At 45.8% G+C, this 19367-nt stretch overlaps 1 long non-coding RNA gene across 2 annotated transcripts in view; it reads left to right on the forward strand.

Annotated features, from left to right (window-relative positions):
* Positions 1-657: 657 nt before the first annotated feature.
* The window catches only part of LOC106507373 (uncharacterized), a 51191-nt gene continuing 32481 nt past the window's right edge, over positions 658-19367 (forward strand). The window contains exons 1-2 of one of the 2 annotated variants that reach the window (XR_014841559.1): positions 658-2793; positions 9336-9883. This is a non-coding gene — a long non-coding RNA (uncharacterized LOC106507373). Of the gene's footprint in view, positions 2794-9335; positions 9884-14089; positions 14202-19367 lie in introns of those variants that run through there. The other variant, XR_014841560.1, reaches the window with a different exon arrangement.

A 19367-nucleotide genomic window follows, 5' to 3' on the forward strand; every position in this document is an offset into this window, starting at 1 on the left:
TGACCTGGTTTTGTTTGTTTGTTTTTTTTTTTGCTTTTTAGGGCTGCACCCGAGACATATGGAGGTTCCCAGGCTAGGGGTCAAATCAGAGCTGCAGCTGCCAGTCTATACCACAGCCACAGCAACGTGGGATCTGAGCCTCATCTGCAACGTACACCATGGCCACAGCAACACCAGATCCTTAACCCACTGAGCGAGGCCAGGGATCAAACTCACAACCTCATGGTTACTAGTCAGATCCGTTTCCACTGTGCCACAAGGGGAACACCTGAATCTGATACTTTACCTCACTGCTTCAGGGCAGCTCCTCCACAGCCACCCTAGCTACTGCAGTCAGATTCTTAACCCACCACCACAGCAGGAACTCCTACAGTTTCCTGTTAACATCTGTAAACAAATCCACATTTCCCAAACGTGTTTTTATATGTCCCGCTTCAGTAAATCTAGGTCAGATCTATCACAGACCTATTGCTGAGTGAGTGGGTATGCATGGGATACAGAAAAATAGAAATGGCCCCTGCCCTCAAGGAGTTCACAGTCTCACGGAGAGATGAGACATACATATAGGAAACGGCCTCGGACACCCAGTGATGACATGGAAAGGTGTGTGTGTGATACAGATGACAATGCACTCACAGTGAGCAGGTGTTCTGGGTCTTTTTTTTTTTTTTTTTCGGCTGCACCCAAGACATAGAAGTTCCTGGACCAGTGATCAAATCTGAGCCACAGCTGAGACCCTTAAGCCACAGCTGTGGCAATGCCATTTCCTTAACCCACAGAACCGCAGCGGGAACTCCATGATGAGCAGTTCTGAGGAAGTAGAGAGAAGGGACGGGAGAGATGGTTCAGAGAGGGAAGAATGCACGAAGGGGGGCCCTGGGGCCGTTCACCCAACGGGTACAGAAAGTGAATTTGTTAGGGAACAGTCGGATCAAAGACCAGAAGGAGATCAAGGGATGGGGTTGATTTTTCCCTGAAGGGGGATAGAACACAAAGTTGACTAATACAACAATATAAGTCAGCTATACTCCAATAATATTGAATGATGGATGTGACTGGGATCCAGGAAAGGGATCCTGGGAACCAGTGCTCTTGTCTCACTGTCCAGTGGGGGTGCAGGCAGCTGCTGCTGCTGTTGTTTTTTGAGCTAAAGGGCATCTCTTCATCAGCTACAGCCATGTAAGGTCCTGGAGAGCAGGAGGTAGAACGGATGGCATGGCCAGGACTCACAAGTAAACACATGGGTCAAGGCAGGACCTCTCTCCCCTGGTTCACTCCTCTGCCTGGCGCCGAGGGAGTCTTTCTAACTATTTGTTGAATGAGAGCTGAATCAAGTTTAGCTTTGCAACATTCCTGGACAAAGCTCAGCAAATCTCTAGCCCCACTCCAGGCCTCAGGGTCAGCTCTCTAAGATGGAGTTAATTTATCCAGGTGCCCCTCGTGGTCCTCTTGGGCTGGGTCAGGCCAGGAGGCCACGTGAGTCTCCATAACCCGGAGCTTCACCGAGGCACTGGCACCCAGGGACGATGACTTAAGAGCCCAGTTAGTCATCCTGACAGCTGCTTCCTGCCTCCTTTCCCTCGTTGCCTTCTGTTTGGGCCTTTCTTGGGTGGTAAGAGGATATGGCCTGGACTCATCCGTTGTGACCACTGGAAGGCGGCTTACACAGCGGCCCTCGTGCGCCTGTCATGAGACAGATGAACTGAGTCAGGTCCAGATGGGAGCGGGGCTGACCCAAATCCATGGCTGCCTGGAATCAGCTCCCAGTCCATCCTCATTCATGCAAGAATTTAACAAATATTTCCGAGCATGTGCTACATGTCAGGCGCTGCTTTGGTGTTGAGGCTACAGCAGTGAGCAAACAGACAAGACTGCAGAGGTGGGGAGAGTAATCATACCAAGATAAGTAAGGTGGAAAGGTGAGAGGAACTGGCCAGAAGACAAGGGGGATGGGGAACAGGGCCTGCGGTGGTGGGGAGGTGGTCAAGGAAGGCCCCGGGAGAGAAAATGACATTAAAAAAAAAAAGGGCTGAGCAGGGAGCAGGTGGGAGTGTGGGGCTGTCTGAGTGAAGGGTGGTGCAAAGGCCCTGTGGTAGGAGTGGGCCTGGCATGTTCTGGGAACAGTGAAAAGCGATGTGAGGGGACAGTAAGAGGAAACGAGGAATAGGACTTCCCTGGTTGTGCAGCAGGTTAAGGATCCAGTGTTGTCATTGCTGTGGCTCTGGTTACACCTATGGTGTGGGTTCAATCCCTGGCCTGGGAACTTCCCCATGCCTTGGGCACAGCCCCCCACCCCCCCCCCAAAAAAATAGGAGGAAATGAAGACGGGTAACAGGTGCAGGCTGCATGGAGTCTCAGAGTCCCCATGTGAGGCCTTTGGCTTTTATTCTTCCCACTCAGTGCCCATTTTCTATTTCATGACCCTGCCTTTGCCTGCTGACTCTCAAGGGCACCGGGACTTCTGTGGGCAGAGGGGAAAATGGGAAGACCAACAGGGCTCTTGAAAGCACAGAGCAGTGGCGTGGGCAGCTGCCCAGGCCACCTGTGCTAAGCTCGCCTCCACACCCCTGCTTTAGAAGTCTTTCAGGCCGACAGGACAGAGTGGCCTCCCATTCCAAGATAAGGGGAAAGAGCACAGATGTAAAGCCCAGCCAAATTGATTGAGTATGGAAAATCTTCAAAATATCCGAGGGGGAGTTCCCACTGGGGCTCAGCAGGTTAAGAAACTGACTAGTATCCATGAAGACGTGGGTTCTATCCCTGGCCTCTCTCAGTGGGTAGGAATCCAGCATTGCCATGAGCTGTGGTGTAAGTCACAGATGTGGTTTGGATCCCGCATTGTTGTGGCTGTGGTGTAGGCTGGCAGCTATAGCTCTGATTTGACCTCCATATGCTGCTGGTGCAGCCCTAAAAAGAAAAGAAAAAAAAATATATATATATATATATATGAGAGAAGCAAATTCATAGCTGAAGCCAGTGCAGAGGTCTGAGTCAGACCCCAGCAGCATCTATGCCTTGGCTGAGTCAAGAGTAGAACCAGATATAGTCAAATAGACGTGCCTGGCAAGCACTGATGCCCAGTGGCAACCATTTTATTAGCTCAGGCTTCTAATCTCCAGTGTCCCATGCTTACTGCCAGCATCCGTGCCCACATGAATGAGGCTCCTGCTCCATCGGGTCTGCCAGGGACCAGTGTGGATGCCAGGCCCTAGGTGGGCAGCTGAAGCAGTTGGTTGATTAGCACTGTGGGTTTAGAGCAAGCTCCTGCCTGCCAGGCATCCCGCTGCTCAGAAGAAGTTGTTACATGCCCCGGGACAGAGCCAGGTGGGCAGATCCATTGCCCTGAGCATCTCAGTCCATCCGGGTGAGCAGGCCCCCTGCTCTGTGATGACTTGAGAAGGGTCTGCTAGAGCTGGAATCAAAGAACGGGAGCCTTGGAGTTCCCATCGTGGCACAGTGGTTAACGAATCTGACTAGGAACCATGAGGTTGCGGGTTCCATCCCTGGCCTTGCTCAGTGGGTCGAGGACCCGGTGTTGCCGTGAGCTGTGGTGTAGGTTGCAGACGTGGCTTGGATCCTGCGTTGCTGTGGCTGTGGTGTAGGCCGGCGCCTGCAGCTCTGATTTGACCGCTAGCCTGGGAACCTCCATATGCTGCGGGAGCAGCCCTAGAAAAAGGCAAAAAAAACAAAAAGACAAAAAAAAAAAAAAGGACGGAAGCCTTGAGGAGTTTGAACAAGCTGGTCTTGAACTCTGACCCTGGCTGTATTTTCATCTATGTTCCCCCTCTCACTTCCCCCAGAGGGTCCCGCTCAGGAGTCAAGGCCCGCTCAATTCCACCATCTCATTATTTTCGAGCTGCCGGGCACTGTGTCTGAGGCAGGAAATGTTAAGATTGATAAGGCATGACCTGTCCCTTCAGAGATTTGAATCTGTTGTATATGCGTGTATGTGCGGGTTGCACACGTGTGCATATGCACATGAATTCATGTGCTAGTGGGAAGCAGCTGGGGATATTAGTAGGAAGAATCCTGAACCAGAGTGAGATGGCCTTGTCCCAAGTCCCTGGGGGCCTTTGGGTCTATCCCTTTGTCTTCTTGAAGTCTTGGCTTCCACTGGTGTTCAACAGGGAAGATGAAGCTTGCCCTGTCTGCCTTAGAGGGCTTGTTGGGAGGACCAGATGGAGCAATGTCTGTAAGTGGTAAAGTACTCAACACACCCAGGGGATTGTACACTCATGGATGTTCACACCACGATGTGAACACAGAAAGGCACAATTATCCATATGAGCCAGAAAGAACAGGCTACAGTCAAAGATGGGGCACTGAGAGGAGCAGAAGAAACCCCTGAGAAGGATACTAGATGTCACTCCAAATGTATCTCCACGCATGGGCATGTTGGTTGATAAAGGGCTGTGTGTTGCCTGGACCCCTGGAGTCCCAGCCCTCCAGAGTCCTCCTCCCTCTCTAGCAGAGCAAAAGTGTCACTCCTCACCCTGAGGAGTCTGTGACCTTCCCAGGTCAAGGCCATCATTATTGTCAGCTGCAGCCTTTATTGAGCATGTTTTGAGGCACTGGTGCTATAAGGAAAGCTATCATTTCTCGAGTACCCAGTGTCATATACACAAGACCGTGCAAACTTTTTTTTTTTTTTTTTTTGGCTGCACCCATGACATGTAGAATTTCCTGGGACAGGGATCAAACCTGCGCCACAGCAGTGACTCAAGCCATGGTGACATCGGATCCTTAGCCCATTATACCACAAGAGAATGCCCATGCAAACATTTTATAGTCATCATCTCACTTTATTTTTGACTATAACTCTGCCAGATAGGGATTGACATCTTCATTTTACAGAATAATAATAAATAACATTTAATAGATGCTTACAAAGTGTTTAACATGTATTAATGCCTTTCAGCCCCATGATAGTACTATTATTATGTATCCCCAATTTTGGGAGGAGGAAACTGAGGCAAGCAGAAGGTAAATAACTTTTCCAAGGTCACACAACTGGTATGTGATTGTGGCCCATGGTTGGTTCTGGCTCAGATTATTCTCTCGCCTTTCCTAACCTCTGTGCTGTATCACAGAGGACTACATTTCCCAGGCTCCCTGGCTCTCTGGTTTCCAGGTTGATTCAGCCAATGGGAAGCACTAGTGGAAGCTTGGAGAGAAGGAGGAGGAGAGAAACCAGAGTATTTCTTCCCATCTCTCTCTCTCTGCTTCCTGAGGTGACTCTGGCAACAGCTATGTCTCCCACAGCTCCTGTATTTGCTTCACAGGCCCTTGCTCCATGGTCCCAACTCCTATCAGGCAGCCTTATGGGGTTCTAGATCCCATCATTTGGCTCCCACTCCAGGCTTTTGCAATAGTGCCTCCTCTTCTTCTTACACTTCTAGTGTAGTAGCTTCCTGTTCTTGCATTAGGCTACCTGGTCCTTCCATCTCCTGTCACCAGTTTCCTGTATTAAATCCCCTCTGCTTGAAAGATCTAGAAGACTTTCAATTTTCCTGAGTGGACTTACTGATATTCAGACAAAAATGACTGTAGAGCCCATAGTCTTCTTAATCTTTTCAGATGAGAAAACTGACTCGGACTTAATCCAGGATGTTGGACCAATGAATTATTTTTAAAAAAGAGCTAAGGCGTTCCGCTGTGGTGCAGTGGGTGAAGAATCTGACTGAATTAAAAAAAAAAGAAAGAAAGAAAGAAAAGAAAAGAAAGAAAAAAAGAGCCAAGAAAAATTGAGAAAATAAAAATGAGATGTCTTTTTGGATAACAGAACATACCTTGAAGCTGTAGTAATAAAAACAACGTGGTGCGGATGCAGAATCAGTGGAACAAAAAAGGGAACAGAATACGATCCAGAAACAGCCATGGAATAAAAGAATGTTTTATTTGTTAAAGGAGGCATTTCAAATAAATAGAGAAATACTGCTGGAGGGATTAATTCACCCATAAATTTGAGAAAGACACCCAAATAAATTCCAGATGGATTGAGGAGCTAAACCATATGAAAGTACTTGAAATAAATACAGGAGAACTTCTTTTTTAAAAAAAAAAAATCTTAAGATTAGGAAAGCTCTTTCCAAGACTGAAAATACAAAAACCATAAAAGGATAAAGCTGACAGGTTTGCAATTTATGTAACAATTTAAAATGTCGGTGTGGAAAAGAACTCAAAGCTCTAAATAAATCACTGTTTTTTTAATTAAAAAAAATTTTTTTTTCTCCTTTTTAGGGCCGAACTTGTGGCAAATGAAAGTTCTGGGCTAGGAGTGGAATCAGAGCTGCAGCTGCTGGCCTATACCACAGCAGCACGGGATCCAAGCCGCATCTGCGACCTACACCTCAGCTCACAGCAATGCCAGATCCTTAACCCACTGAGCGAAGCCAGGTATCAACCTTGTGTCCTCATGAATATTAGCCAGGTTTGTTACTGCTGAACCTCAACAGAAACCCCAGATCCTTGCCTAACTTTTTGTTTGGGATCTCCACAGTGCACTGAAAATGAAGAGGGAAGTTGGGATTGATTCCTTCAATCCTGTTCCTGTGCTTTAAATGGGAGGAATTGCACATTTCTAGCCCTTCATCTAGTTGGAGGCACAAGAAGCCACCTCACAAAAGCAGGGAGATCCTGGAGTTCCTGTTGTGGCTCAGCAGTAACAAACTCCACTAGTAACCAGGAGGATGTGCATTTTGATTCCTGGCCTTCCTCAGTGGGTTAAGTATCCATCTCAAGTTGCCGGGCACTGTGGTGTAGGCCACAGATACGGCTTGGATCAGAATTGCTGTGGCTGCGGCTGTGGCCGGCAGCTGCAGTTCCAATTTGACGCCTAGCTTGGGAACTTGCATATGCTGTGGGTGCGGCCTTAAAAAACAAAAAGTAAAACAAAACGAAGAAAGTGGGGAGATCCTGCCTGTTTCCTCATGGGCAGTTTTCATTGAGTCCTTGAGCTGCAAAAAATGAGATAAGCTCAAGCCCATGGTATATGAAAAGTGGAGATGAAGAGGGCAGAAATTCTATACTCTTTTTATTTTTTATTTATTTTTTGTCTTTTGTCTTTTTAGGAGCCATGCCCATGGCATATGGAGGGTCCCAGGCTAGGGGTCCAATTGGAGCTGTAGCTACCAGTCTACACCACATTCACAGCAACACCAGATCCAAGCCACATCTGTGACCTACACCACAGCTCACAGCAACATGGGATACTTAACCCACTAAGCGAGGCCAGGGATTGAACCCGAGTCCTCATGGATGCTATTTGGGTTCATTAACCACTGAGCCACGATGGGAACTCCCTGTGCTCTTTTTTTTTTTTTTTTTTTTTTTTTTGGTCTTTTTGCCTTTTCTAGGGCCGCTCCCTGTGGCATATGGAGGTTCCCAGGCTAGGGGTCTCATCGGAGCTGTAGCTGATGTCCTATGCCACAGCCACAGCAACATGGGATCTGAGCCACGTCTGCAACCTACACCAGAGCTCATGGCAATGCCAGATCCTTAACCCACTGAGCAAGGCCAGGGGTTGAACCCGCAACCTCATGGTTCCTAGTCAGATTCGTTAACCACTGAGCCACGATGGGAACTCCTCCCTGTACTCTTTTTAAAGGAAGGTTTCCACTTGGCCTATTTATTTGCTTGGGAGAAGACAAGGAGCACAGAACAGATAATGTTCTGAATCACTGATCCATGAGCACCCAAAACAGGATAGGTGAGGAGAGCAGAGCAGGAAGACAGCTAAATTCTTCTTTTCTTTTTTCTCTTTAGGGCTGCACCTGCAGCACATGGAAGTTCCCAGGCTAGGGGTCAAAGCGGAGCTGCAGCTGCCGGCCTTCACCACAGTTACAGCAATGTTGGATCTGAGCCGTATCTGTGACCCACACCGCAGCTTTTGGCAATGCCAGATCCTTAACCTACTAAGTGAGGCCAGGGGTGGAACTAGCATCCTCATGGATACAAGCTGGGTTCTTAACCCCCTGAGCCACAGTAGGAACTCCAATAACTCTTAGTTCATATTAAGAAGTATGAGGAGTTCTCCTGTGGCACAAAAGGTTAAGGATCTGATGTCACTACTGTGGCTTCAGTCACTGCTGTAGTGAGGTTTCAGTCCCTGGCCTGGGATCTTCCACATGCCACAGGCATGGCCAAAAAAAAAAAAAAAAAAAAAAAAAGTGCTGCTTTTCTTTGTACAGAAAACGTTACTTCTTTTCCTCTTATGGTGTAGTAGACCAAGTCTCTAGATGATTTAAATTATTTTGTTTCTGGTCTATCATTTTCCACATCAATTTTTTCTGAACTAAAATTTTTTTCTTGTTCTCCTTCTTTCTTTTCCCCCCTAGAGTTTTTCTTTATATTAGAGGTTTCTGTTTTTTTTTTTCTTTTAGGGCCACACCTGCAGCATGTGGAGGTTCCCAGGCTAGGGGTCCAATTGGAACTACAGCTGCCAGCCTACACCACAGCCAGAGCAACCCCGGATCTTTAACCCTCTGAGCAAGGCCAGGTCAAAGCAGAGGATACCCATGGTATCCTCATGGATACCAATTGGGTTTATTAATCACTGAGCCATGATGGGAACTCCCTCTGCTTCAATTTTTAATTGGACATTTTACCCAGACTCAGAACACTGGACTTTTTGTCCAAATATACTTTGTCTTAAGGTTTGTTACCCTTGAGGACTTATTTAATGAAGTCATTCAAATAATAAGATTTAGGTATTTTGGGAAAAAGTTGAAAAAGAATGTAGTAGATCTAGCTAAAGAATACCCATGATACTTTTTCCCCCCCTACACCCGCAGTATGTGGAAATTCCAGGGCCAGGGATCAAACCTGCACCACAGCAGCAACCCAAACTGCTGCTGTGACAACACTGGTTCCTTAATCCGCCGAGCCACAAGGCAGCCCCCATGATACTTTTAAGAATGAAAGAAGAAACGAAAGGCAAGAAGGCAGGAAGAAAGAAAAGAAAGAAGGAAGGAAGAAAGGAAAGAGAAGGAGGGAGGAGGAAGGAAGGAAGGAAGGGAGGGAGGGAGGGAGGGAGGGAGGAAGAAAAGAAAGAAAGAAAGGAAGAAAGAAAGAAAGAAAGAAAGAAGGAAGGAAGGAAGGAAGGAAGGAAGGAAGGAAGGAAGGAAGGAAAGAAAGAAAGAAAGAAAGAAAGAAAGTTCATGGACATATGTACATTATGGTTGCTTCTTTTTTTTTTTTTTTTCTTTCTTTTTAGGGCTGCACCCGCAGCATATGGAGGTTCCAAGGCTAGGGGTCTAATTGGAGCTACAGCTGCCGGCCTACACCACAGCCACAGCAATCCTAGATCCGAGCCATGTCTGCGACCTACACCACAGCTCACAGCAATGTGGGATCCTTAACCCACTAAGCGAAGCCAGGAATCAAAACTGCCACCTCATGGTTCCTAGTTGGATTGTTTCTGCTGCGCCACGACCGGAACTCCAATGGTTTCTTCTTTGTAAAAAAAATAAAAAGAATCACATGATATATGTATGTATGTATGAAAAGATATGGAAGGACAAGCTGCCCACAGTAGGTACCATCTGGGGCATGGAGAGTGAAGAAGGTAAGGGGAAGAAACTTCCTTTCCCTTATGTCTTCTGAATTCTTTTTTCCTCTAGAAGCATGTGCCACCATGTAATTTTTATTCCAGTGAAAAAGCTTAAACAAGGTTAATGAGCCACAGAGTCAGGATTGGAATCCAAGCTGCTTTCTGAGCCCAGGCTCACCGGGTCATGGAGAAGACAGCATGCACACCTGCAGAGAAGAGGTGCAGCCCAGGACGGCTAAGTGAGGACTGGTGGGAAGAGCATCTCAGGAGTCTGGCGCTGGGAGTGACCCCCAAGCCGTGGGGCAGGTGGCAAAGGAGGAGAGGACATTTCAGGTAAGGGGAGGATGAGGGGTGGAACAACAAAGGCCTGAAGGCAGAGTGGGAATGCTTGGGACAACCTCTGGGCTGGAGGGCTCAGGCACGTGAGGGGTCTAGGGTGAGTTCTAGGGTGAGAGGGGAGGGGTGGGAAGGAAGCTGGTGGGAGGGCCAGGGACTGAGACTTGACACTCTGGGCATGGGGATCCAGTGCTTTAAGGAGAACAATCTAGATAGCAGTTCCCAAAGTTCACTTTGTGGATGCCTGGGGAACCTCAAGACCCTTCCAAGGGGATCTGTGTGTCCAAAACTAGGGACTTCCTGTTGTGGCTCAGTGGATTACAAACCCAAGTAGTATCCAGGCGGATGCAGGTTTGATCCCTGGCTTCGCTCAGTGGGTTAAGGATCTGGCGTTGCCGTGAGCTGTGGTGTGGGTCACAGATGTGGCTCGGATCTGGCATTGCTGTGGCTGTGATATAGGCCAGCAGCTACAGCTCCAATTCAACCCCTAGCCTGGGAACTTCCATATGCTGTGGCTGCGGCCCTAAAAGTAAAACAAACAAACAAAACTATTGTTATAACTAGGATATTATTTACCTTCTTTACTCTCATGCGCATGCATAGAATTTTCTGGAGGCTGTGTAATGTGTGATGGTGTCATCACTCCAATGACATGTTTTCAAGTAATGGGGTATTTTCTTTAAATTTTTTTATTTTTTATTTTTAATTAATTAATTAATTAATTTTTATTACTCACATGAATTTATCACATCTATAGTTGTATAATGATCATCACAGTCCAATTTCACAGGATTTCCATCCCACAATCCAAGCACATCCCCCCACCCCCCAAACTGTCTCCTCCAGAGACCATAAGTTTTTCAATATCTGTGAGTCAGCATCTGTTCTGCAAAGAAGTTCAGTTTGTCCTTTTTTCAGATTCCACATGTCAGTGAAAACATTTGATGTTGGTGCCTCATTGTATGGCTGACTTCACTTAGCATGATAGTTTCTAGGTCCATCCATGTTGCAAAAAATGCTGGTATTTCGTTCCTTTTAATGGCTGAGTAATATTCCATTGTGTATATGTACCACATCTTCTGGATCCACTCCTCTGCCAATGGACATTTAGGTTGTTCCCATGTCTTGGCTATTGAAAAGAGTGCTGCAATGAACTTTGGAGTACATGTGTCTTTGCAAGTCATGGTTTTCTCTGGGTAGATGCCCAGGAGTGGGATCGCTGGATCAAATGGTAGTTCTGTGTTTAGTTTTCTGAGGAATCTCCATACTGTTTTCCACAGTGGTTGCACCAATTTACAATCCCACCAACAGTGTACTAGGGTTCCTTTTTCTCCACACCCTCTCTAGCACTTATTGTTTGTAGACTTTTTGATGATGGCCATGCTGGCTGGTGTAAGGTGGTACCTCATCATGGTTTTGATTTGCATTTCTCTAAGAATGAGTGATGTTGAACATCTTTTCATGTGTTTTTTTGCCATCTGTATGCCTTCTTTGGAGAACTGTCTGTTTATATCTTCTGCCCATTTTTTGATGGGGTTGTTTGTTTTTTTGGTATGGAGTTGCAGAAAGTGCTGATAAATTTTGGAGATTAATCCCCTGTCAGTTGATTCACTTGCAAAGATTTTCTCCCATTCTGTAGGTTGTCTTTTTGTTTTGTTTAAGGTTTCCTTTGCTGTGCAGAAACTTTGAAGTTTGATTAGGTCCCACTTGTTTATTTTTCTTTTTATTGTCAGTACTCTAAGAGGTGGATCTGAGAAGATGTTGCTGTGGTTTATGTCAGAGAGTGTTTGGCCTATGTTTTCCTCTAAGAGTTTGATAGTGTCTGGTCTTATATGTAGGTCTTGAATCCATTTGGAGTTGATTTTTGTGTATGGTGTTAGGGAGTGTTCTAATTTCATTCTTTTCCATGTGGCTGTCCAGTTTTCCCAGTACCACTTATTGAACAGGCTGTCTTTTCTCCATTGTATATTCTTGCCTCCTTTGTCATAGATGAGTTGGCTGTAGGTGCATGAGTTTAATTCTGGGCTTTCTATCCTGTTCCACTGATCTATATGTCTGTCTTTGTGCCAGTACCATGCAGTTTTGATGACTTTTGCTTTGTAGTATAGTCTGAAGTCCGGGAGCCTGATTCCTCCAGCTCTATTTTTCTTTTTCAGGATGTCTTTGGCTATTCTGGGTCTTTTGTGCTTCCAAACAAACTTTAAAATATTTTGTTAGAGTTCTGTGAAAAATGTCCTTGGTAATTTGATAGGGATTGCATTGAATCTGTATATTGCCTTAGGTAGTATAGTCATTTTGATAATATTAACTCTTTCAATCCATGAGTATGGTATATCTTTCCATCTATTTGTGTCATCTTTGATTTCTTTCATCAGTGTCTTACAATTTTCAGAGTACAGGTCTTTTGTCTCTTTAGGTAGGTCAAAATACAGCAGTGACTCTGTTATACATAAATATACATTCTTTTTCTCATATTATCTTCCATCATGTTCTATCACAAGTGATTGGATATAGTTCCCTGTGCTATACAGCAAGAAATGGGGTATTTTTAAATGACAATAAAAATATCTTAAAATTTTCCCTGCTGTAATTTCTAATATAGTAACTATTGATAGATATAACCCACATAAATAGGAGTTCCCCTTGTGGCTTAATGGGTTAAGAACCTGATTCTGTCTCTGTGAGGATGCAGGTCTGGTCCTTGGCCTCGCTCATGGGGTTAAAGATCTGGTATAGGTTGCAGATGTGGCTCACATCCAGAGTTGCTATGCCTGTGGTGTAGGCTGGCAACTGCAGCTCTGATTTGACCCCTAGCCCAGGAATTTCCGTATGTCCTAGGTGTGGCTGAAAAAATAAAAAATAAAGTAAAATAAAATAAAAAATAAAAGAAAGATTTGCAGCCCTGTGTCCATAGTCTTCAGGGAATCTTTGAGAGGCCTGAGAGTTAATGTACAATTGTGTGTGTATGTGTTTGTGCAAATGGGTGTGTATATCAGTGAACAGATTAGATTCTCTAAGTGATGGAACACCAAAGGTTGAGAACCAGAGATGTAAAAATGGTAGATGATTGACTTGAAGAGGGAGAAAAGCCAAACCCCATGACTGAGCAATAGTCCACCTGGAGGCTGGTTTTGGAGGGGATGACGTGGCTTTAGACAAGTAATATAGTCTCTTTGTTCCTCTCTAATTTGCAAATAATATTGGTCTGTCTACCAGTAAGTAGGTAAGAGGTACATGTGAAAACACTTTGCACATCAGAAATGACTCAGAGATCTTCAAAAGCTATGCAATGATAGTAACTAAAACTGTGGATTATTCAAGTGTCTGAAACCTTTGCACCATGACCTCTATCCATGGTATGGTGAGGAGAGAAAGCGTGACGTCTTAGGCCAGTGTTTTGTCCTGGTCTAGGCACGCTCCGGATGAAGGACATGGGAGAGAAGATAGGGTCTAACCTCTCTTTTGTTGGGGGTCAAGTCTGCCCGTTCACACATCAGTTGCTTTTGCATCATCTGGATGAGGGTCTGCCTGACAGCTTGGCTGGACTCCTGCCTGGAAATAGGTGGCATGGGAAGAAGACAGGACTTGTCACTTACTCCCAAAGGAATGCTTTCCCAGAGACTTAACTTCCCTCTCTCACCGTGGGTAGCTTCTGCAAGTTCCTTCAATACCCTTCCTATGGGAAAAGATCATCTTATTTTTCTAGGCTTTTTCCAGACCCCTTGGACTACTGGGGATTCATAAAGAATTTGTGCCCAGACCAAGCTGGGTGGGGGGAAGGGGCTGGAATCAGGACCCATGCTTCCTTGGGCAATTATTTCAAGCCAGTAAGGTAAGAAAAAGAAATGCCAGGTGACGCATGAAAACTGGAGCCCTAGCCCAATAAAGGTTGCAGTGGAGGAGAAAGAACTATAAAACCATAAGGATCTCCATTTTAATGAAAACACCATCTTTATTGATAAGAAGCTTAGAAAGATTTAGTTGGGAAAACTCTTAACAATACTTCCTCAGAGTTCTATGCCAGCTTTTGTTCTCAAATGCCAGGTGTGAATTTCTCAATGTGAGAGCTTTATGAAACACGGCAGGTTTAAACACAACTATTCTCTTACTGTTCACCTCTGAATTCTGTGCTATGTTCTCCAAATGGTTAAGATCTTTTGCAAGGTGTTAATGAATCTTTCAATAGCTTTCTCTTGAACTGCTAGGAACTTGACCAAGCTATGTGATCCTTATAAAACCTTAGACTATTTGGGAGCCAGTAAGAAGATGAAGTCTGACAGATGTGACTTTGGATTAGCTGCTGACCTAATAATTGGTAAGCTATTTAGCATCTCTAAGCCTTGGTGTCCTCACTTGTAAAAGGGGGATTCGAAATTCATTCAACAAATACGTGTTGAAGGCTTTTACCACGGTACAGGCACCATTCTAGGCACCGGGGATCCAAGAGCAAACATGACAGATGTGTTCCCTGTGCTCCTTGACCTTATCCCAGGACGTGGATACGAAACAAAAGATTACATAATTAAGTTGTCAATTCCAATTGCAATAATAGCAATGACCTCGGCAGATGTTGTGAGGATTAAGAGTCAGGCAGGCCAATTCAAAGCTGGCTGATAATGATACTAGTCATTAGTTTTGCTAACAATCCTAATTAGTGTAAATAGGTATTGGGTATTGGTTCCTCTCTTGGTATTGGCGTTGTGGTGAGAAGTAACTGCTGTCCTGTGACTTACATGCATGTGCCTTACAGCAAATGGGAAGGCAAACAGCCCTCCTAACGTTGGGATCATGGTCTGCCCATCTTTTTTTTTTTTTTTTTTTTTGGTCTTTTTGCCTTTTCTGGGGCCGCTCCCACGGCATATGGAGGTTCCCAGGCTAGGGGTCCAGACGGAGCTGTAGCCACCGGCCTACACCAGGGCCACAGCAATGTGGGACCCAAGCCACATCTGTGACCTACACCACAGCTCACGGCAACGCCAGATCCTTAACCCACTGAGCAAAGCCAGGGATCGAACCCACAACCTCAGGGTTCCTAGTTGGATTCGTTAACCACTTTGCCACGATGGGAACTCTTGGTCTGCTACCTTAAGGAGGACGCCGAACTTGCTGCTGACTGCCGTCAATTTCATGTTTCGTGTTAACATTACCTAGACTCACAGTGCCTAATCCTGAGAGTGGAGGGCCTGGGCACAAAATTTTGTGAAATATCTCTGAATCCTGCTGTGCACCAAGCGATGTCCATAGAATGAAAACATATTTTGCCCACATATGGACATTACTACAGTCTGTAGTTGCTCATGTGGTTAATGCAGTATAGCTTCCTTTAAATGAATTACTGAAGTCTTACTACCACTTTTCCTCTTTTTTTTTTGGAATAGGGCTGCACTTGCGGCATATGGAAGTTCCCAGGCTAGGGGTGGAATCGGAGCTGCAGCTGCCAGTCTTACACCACAGTCACAGCAACACCAGATCCAAGCCACGTCTGTGACCTACACCACAGCTCACGGCAGCACTGGATCACGGCAGCACGGCAGCAGCAGTGGTTAAAGAACCCACTGAGAGAGGCCAGGGATAGAACCTGCAACCTCATGGATTCCAGCCTGGTTCATTACCGATATGTCACAATGGTAACTCCTTACTACCATTTTTCATCACGTATTTTCTCACTCAAATCTCATCCTGGGATTTCCCGTCATGGCTCAGCAGTAACCAATCTGACTAGTATCCATGAGGACACAGGTTTAATCCCTGGGCCTTGCTCGATGGGTTAAGGATCCGGCGTTGCCGTGACCTGTGGTGTGGGTCGCAGACGTGGCTTGGATCCCGAGTTGCTGTGGCTGTTGTATAGGCTGGCAGCTGTAGCTGCAATTCAAACCCTAACCTGAGAACCTCCATATGTTGTGGGTGTGATTCTAAAAAGACAAAAGACAAAAGACAAAAACAAAAAACAACAAAAAAAAACTTATACTGCCTCTTCCTGTCTTAAATCCTTTAACAGCTCCTCAGGATAAAGTCCAAATTCCCTCCCCAGCACCGTAAGATTCTGCTGACCTCTCTTGGCAAGTGCACCACCCCCACTCCTGTCTATGCCCCAAGCTCTGACAGGAAGCCTCTTCCGGGCCATGGCTTAGAGCCTTTGGCACTCAACCCCACACTTGTTCTGGCCTGAATAGATCCAGCCACTGAGTAGGGAAAGGTATCCATGCTTCCTATAGGTATCATGCCTTTTGAGGTGGTCACAGGTCCTCTCCAGCACTGGATCCGGCCTCACCCTGGACCAGTCAGTTCTCACCTGAACCATCTCTCCTCCCAGGCTCCTGTTCACTCTCTTCCCCTCCCCCTCTAGGAGTCAGAATGGTCCAGATGGAAGTGAGGTGCCTTTGCTTTTTCCTCTGTCACTGTTGCATCAGCGCTCCAAACAAGTACACAAGCCATTTTCCAGTTAAAGCTATTTTTCTTTCAAGGGTTTCAAAAATAAACAATCTTGGAGTTCCCTGACGGCCTAGTAGAAAGGATCTAGTGTTGTCACACTGTGGCTTTGGTTCGATCCCTGGCCCTGGGAACTTCCATGGGTTCACCCCCTCAAGAAAAATCTTGGAAGTCGCAAAACTTATTTTTTTTTCTTTTTGGCTGTGCTCGCGGCATGCAGAAGTTTCCCAGGCCCACAAGCAAACCCGAGCCACAGCAGCAACCAGAATCACAGCAGTGACAGCACCAGATCCCTAACTAACTGAGCCACCAGAAAATTGCACAAAACTTCTTTTTCTTTTTATGGCAGCATCTGCAGCACGTGGAAGTTCCCAGGCTGAATCAGAGCTACAGCTGCAGGCCTACCCCACAGCCACAGCAATGTGGAATCTGAGCTGCTTCTGTGACCTACACCACAGCTCATAGCAACACCAGATCCTTAACCTACTAAGTGAGGCCAGGGACCAAACCTGGGTCTTCATGGATACTAGTCAGGTTCATAACCCACTGAGCCACAACAGGAACTCCTTGTTTTTTTTTTAAATTGAAGTACAGTTGATGTACAGTATTATACAAATTACAGGTATGCAATATAGTGGTTCACAAGTTTTAAACATTATGTTCCATTTATAGTTATTATAAAATATTGGCGAGGAGTTCCCACCGTGGCTCGGCAGAAATGAATCCAATTAGGAACCGTGAGGTTGTGGGTTTGATCCCTGGCCTTGCTCAGTGGGTTAAGGATCTGGCATTGCTGTGGCTCTGGCATGGGCCAGCAGCTACAGCTCTGATTGGACCCCTAGACTGGGAACCTCCATATGCTGTGAATGCGGCCCCCCCAAAAAAAAGCAAAAAAATGAAATAAAATATTGGCGGTATTCCCTACTTTTACAATATATCTTTATAGCTTATTTTATACATAATAGTTTGTACTTCTTGGATTTTTTTTGTTTTTTTGTCTTTTTAGGGCCACACCAGCGGCATATGGAGGTTCCCAGGCTAGGAGATGAATTGGAACTGCAGCTGCCAGCCTATGCCAGGCCACAGCAACGCCAGATCTGAGCCACGTCTTCGACCTAAACCACAGCTCACAGCAACACTGGATCCTTAACCCACTGAGTGAGGCCAGGGATCAAACCCACAACCTCATGGTTCCTAGTTGGGTTCATTTCCTCTGCGCCATGATGGAAACTCCCTGTACCTCTTAGAGTTTTAATCTTCCTGTATAATTTCCTATACAATACATTTTAATTTGGGGGTGTTGGATTTCATTGAAATCACAGTGTTTATCTTCTGTGACTTACTTTTTCTCACTCAAGTCTATGTTTTTGAGACCCATCTATGCTGCTCTACCCACCTATAGTCCACTCATTTCTACTGATAAATTGTGTTCTGTTGTATGAATGTGACACTGTCTACCTATCCTCCTGGTAACAGTCATTTGCATGTTTCGAGCTTTTGGTTATTACAGGCAGTGCTGTACATTCTTGCACCCGTCTCCAGCTTCAGTGACACAAGGAAGCCATGTACTGTGAAGTAAAGGCAAGGGCACTGTTCCAGAAGGCTCGTCTTAATGGTCCATTGTTTGGAACCATAAGGCAAGCAGCTGGAAAGACTCCAGAGAAGGAACTCCATCCTGCAGGATATAGGGAGTGGGGAGGTAGAAGTAATGGAGAAGCCATGCTTCAGGGCCATATTAATTATCTATGTCCTCACCTCCTAGCTGGGGGGCAGGGGAGATGTGGGAGGGGGAAGGAGGGAGCAAGAAGTGTCAGAAGGTCTGCTCTACACTGAATGTGTCCACTCAAAATTCATATGTTGAAACCCAATCCCCAGTGCGATGGTATTTGGAGGTGGGACCTTTCGGAGGTGATTAGGTCATGAGGGTGGAGCCCTCACGAACAAGAGTAATGCCCTTATAAAAGATACCCTAGGAGTTCCCCTTGAAGCACAGCAGAAACAAATCTGACTAGTACCCATGAGGATATGGGTTCAATCCCTGGCCTCGCTCAGTGGGTTACGGATCCCGTGTTGCTGTGGCAGTGGCGTAGGCTGGCAGCTGTAGCTCCGATTCGACCCCTAGCCTGGGAACTTCCATATGCCGCAGGTGCGGCCCTAAAAAAGAGACACCCCAGAGCTCCCCCACCCTTTCTGTACAGGGGTGGGAGGTGTAGATAGTGAGAAAACAACAGTCTATGAACCGGGGAGCAAGCTCTCACCAGACACCAGACCTGCTAGTGGCTTGATTTTGGACTTAGCTTTCAGAACTGTAAGAAATAATGTTTAAGCCACCCAGCCTATCATTTGTTTTTTTTTAATAGCAGCCCAAACGGCAGAAGACCAAGCCTGTCTTAGGGAGTGTCACCACACTGATTCCCTTTATCTGGAAAACTGGGAAGATAAGGCCCCAGACAGAGGAGAAACCAGATTTGGTGATATAATGCTTGAAGCAAAAATGTCAATTTAAAACTGTGGTCTGGAAGTTCTCATTGTGGCTTAGCGGTAATGAACCCGACTAGTATCAATGAGGACACAGTTTTGATCCCTGGCCTCACTCAGTGGGTTACGGATCCTATGTTGCTGTGACTGTGGCATAGGCCGGTAGCTGTAGCTCTGATTCGACCCCTGGCCTGGGAACTTCCATATGCCAGAGGCGCAGCCCTAAAAAGACAATAAAATAAAATAAAATAAAATAAAATAAAATAAAATAAAATAAAATAAAATAAAATAAAAGCAGTAAATACTAAAAACAAACAAACAAACAAACACCTGTGGTCTGTCCAGATCCCTTGCCTCATCTTTATCTAAACTAATTTTTTTTTTTTTTAGGGTCACATCCTCGGCATATGGAGGTTCCCAGGCTAGGGGTCCAGTCAGAGCTACAGCTGCCAGCCTACACCACAGCCATAGCAACATGGGATCCGAGCTGTGTCTTTGACCTACACCACAGCTCATGGCAAGGCCGGATCCTTAACCCATTGAGCGAGGTCATGGATCGAACCCATGTTCTCAT

The sequence above is a fragment of the Sus scrofa genome, chromosome 3, assembly GCF_054392235.1.
Source record: "Sus scrofa isolate SSC_HxYL_T2T_F1_AM1 chromosome 3, Sscrofa_HxYL_maternal_Yorkshire_Landrace_v2.0, whole genome shotgun sequence".
NCBI lineage: Eukaryota > Metazoa > Chordata > Mammalia > Artiodactyla > Suidae > Sus > Sus scrofa.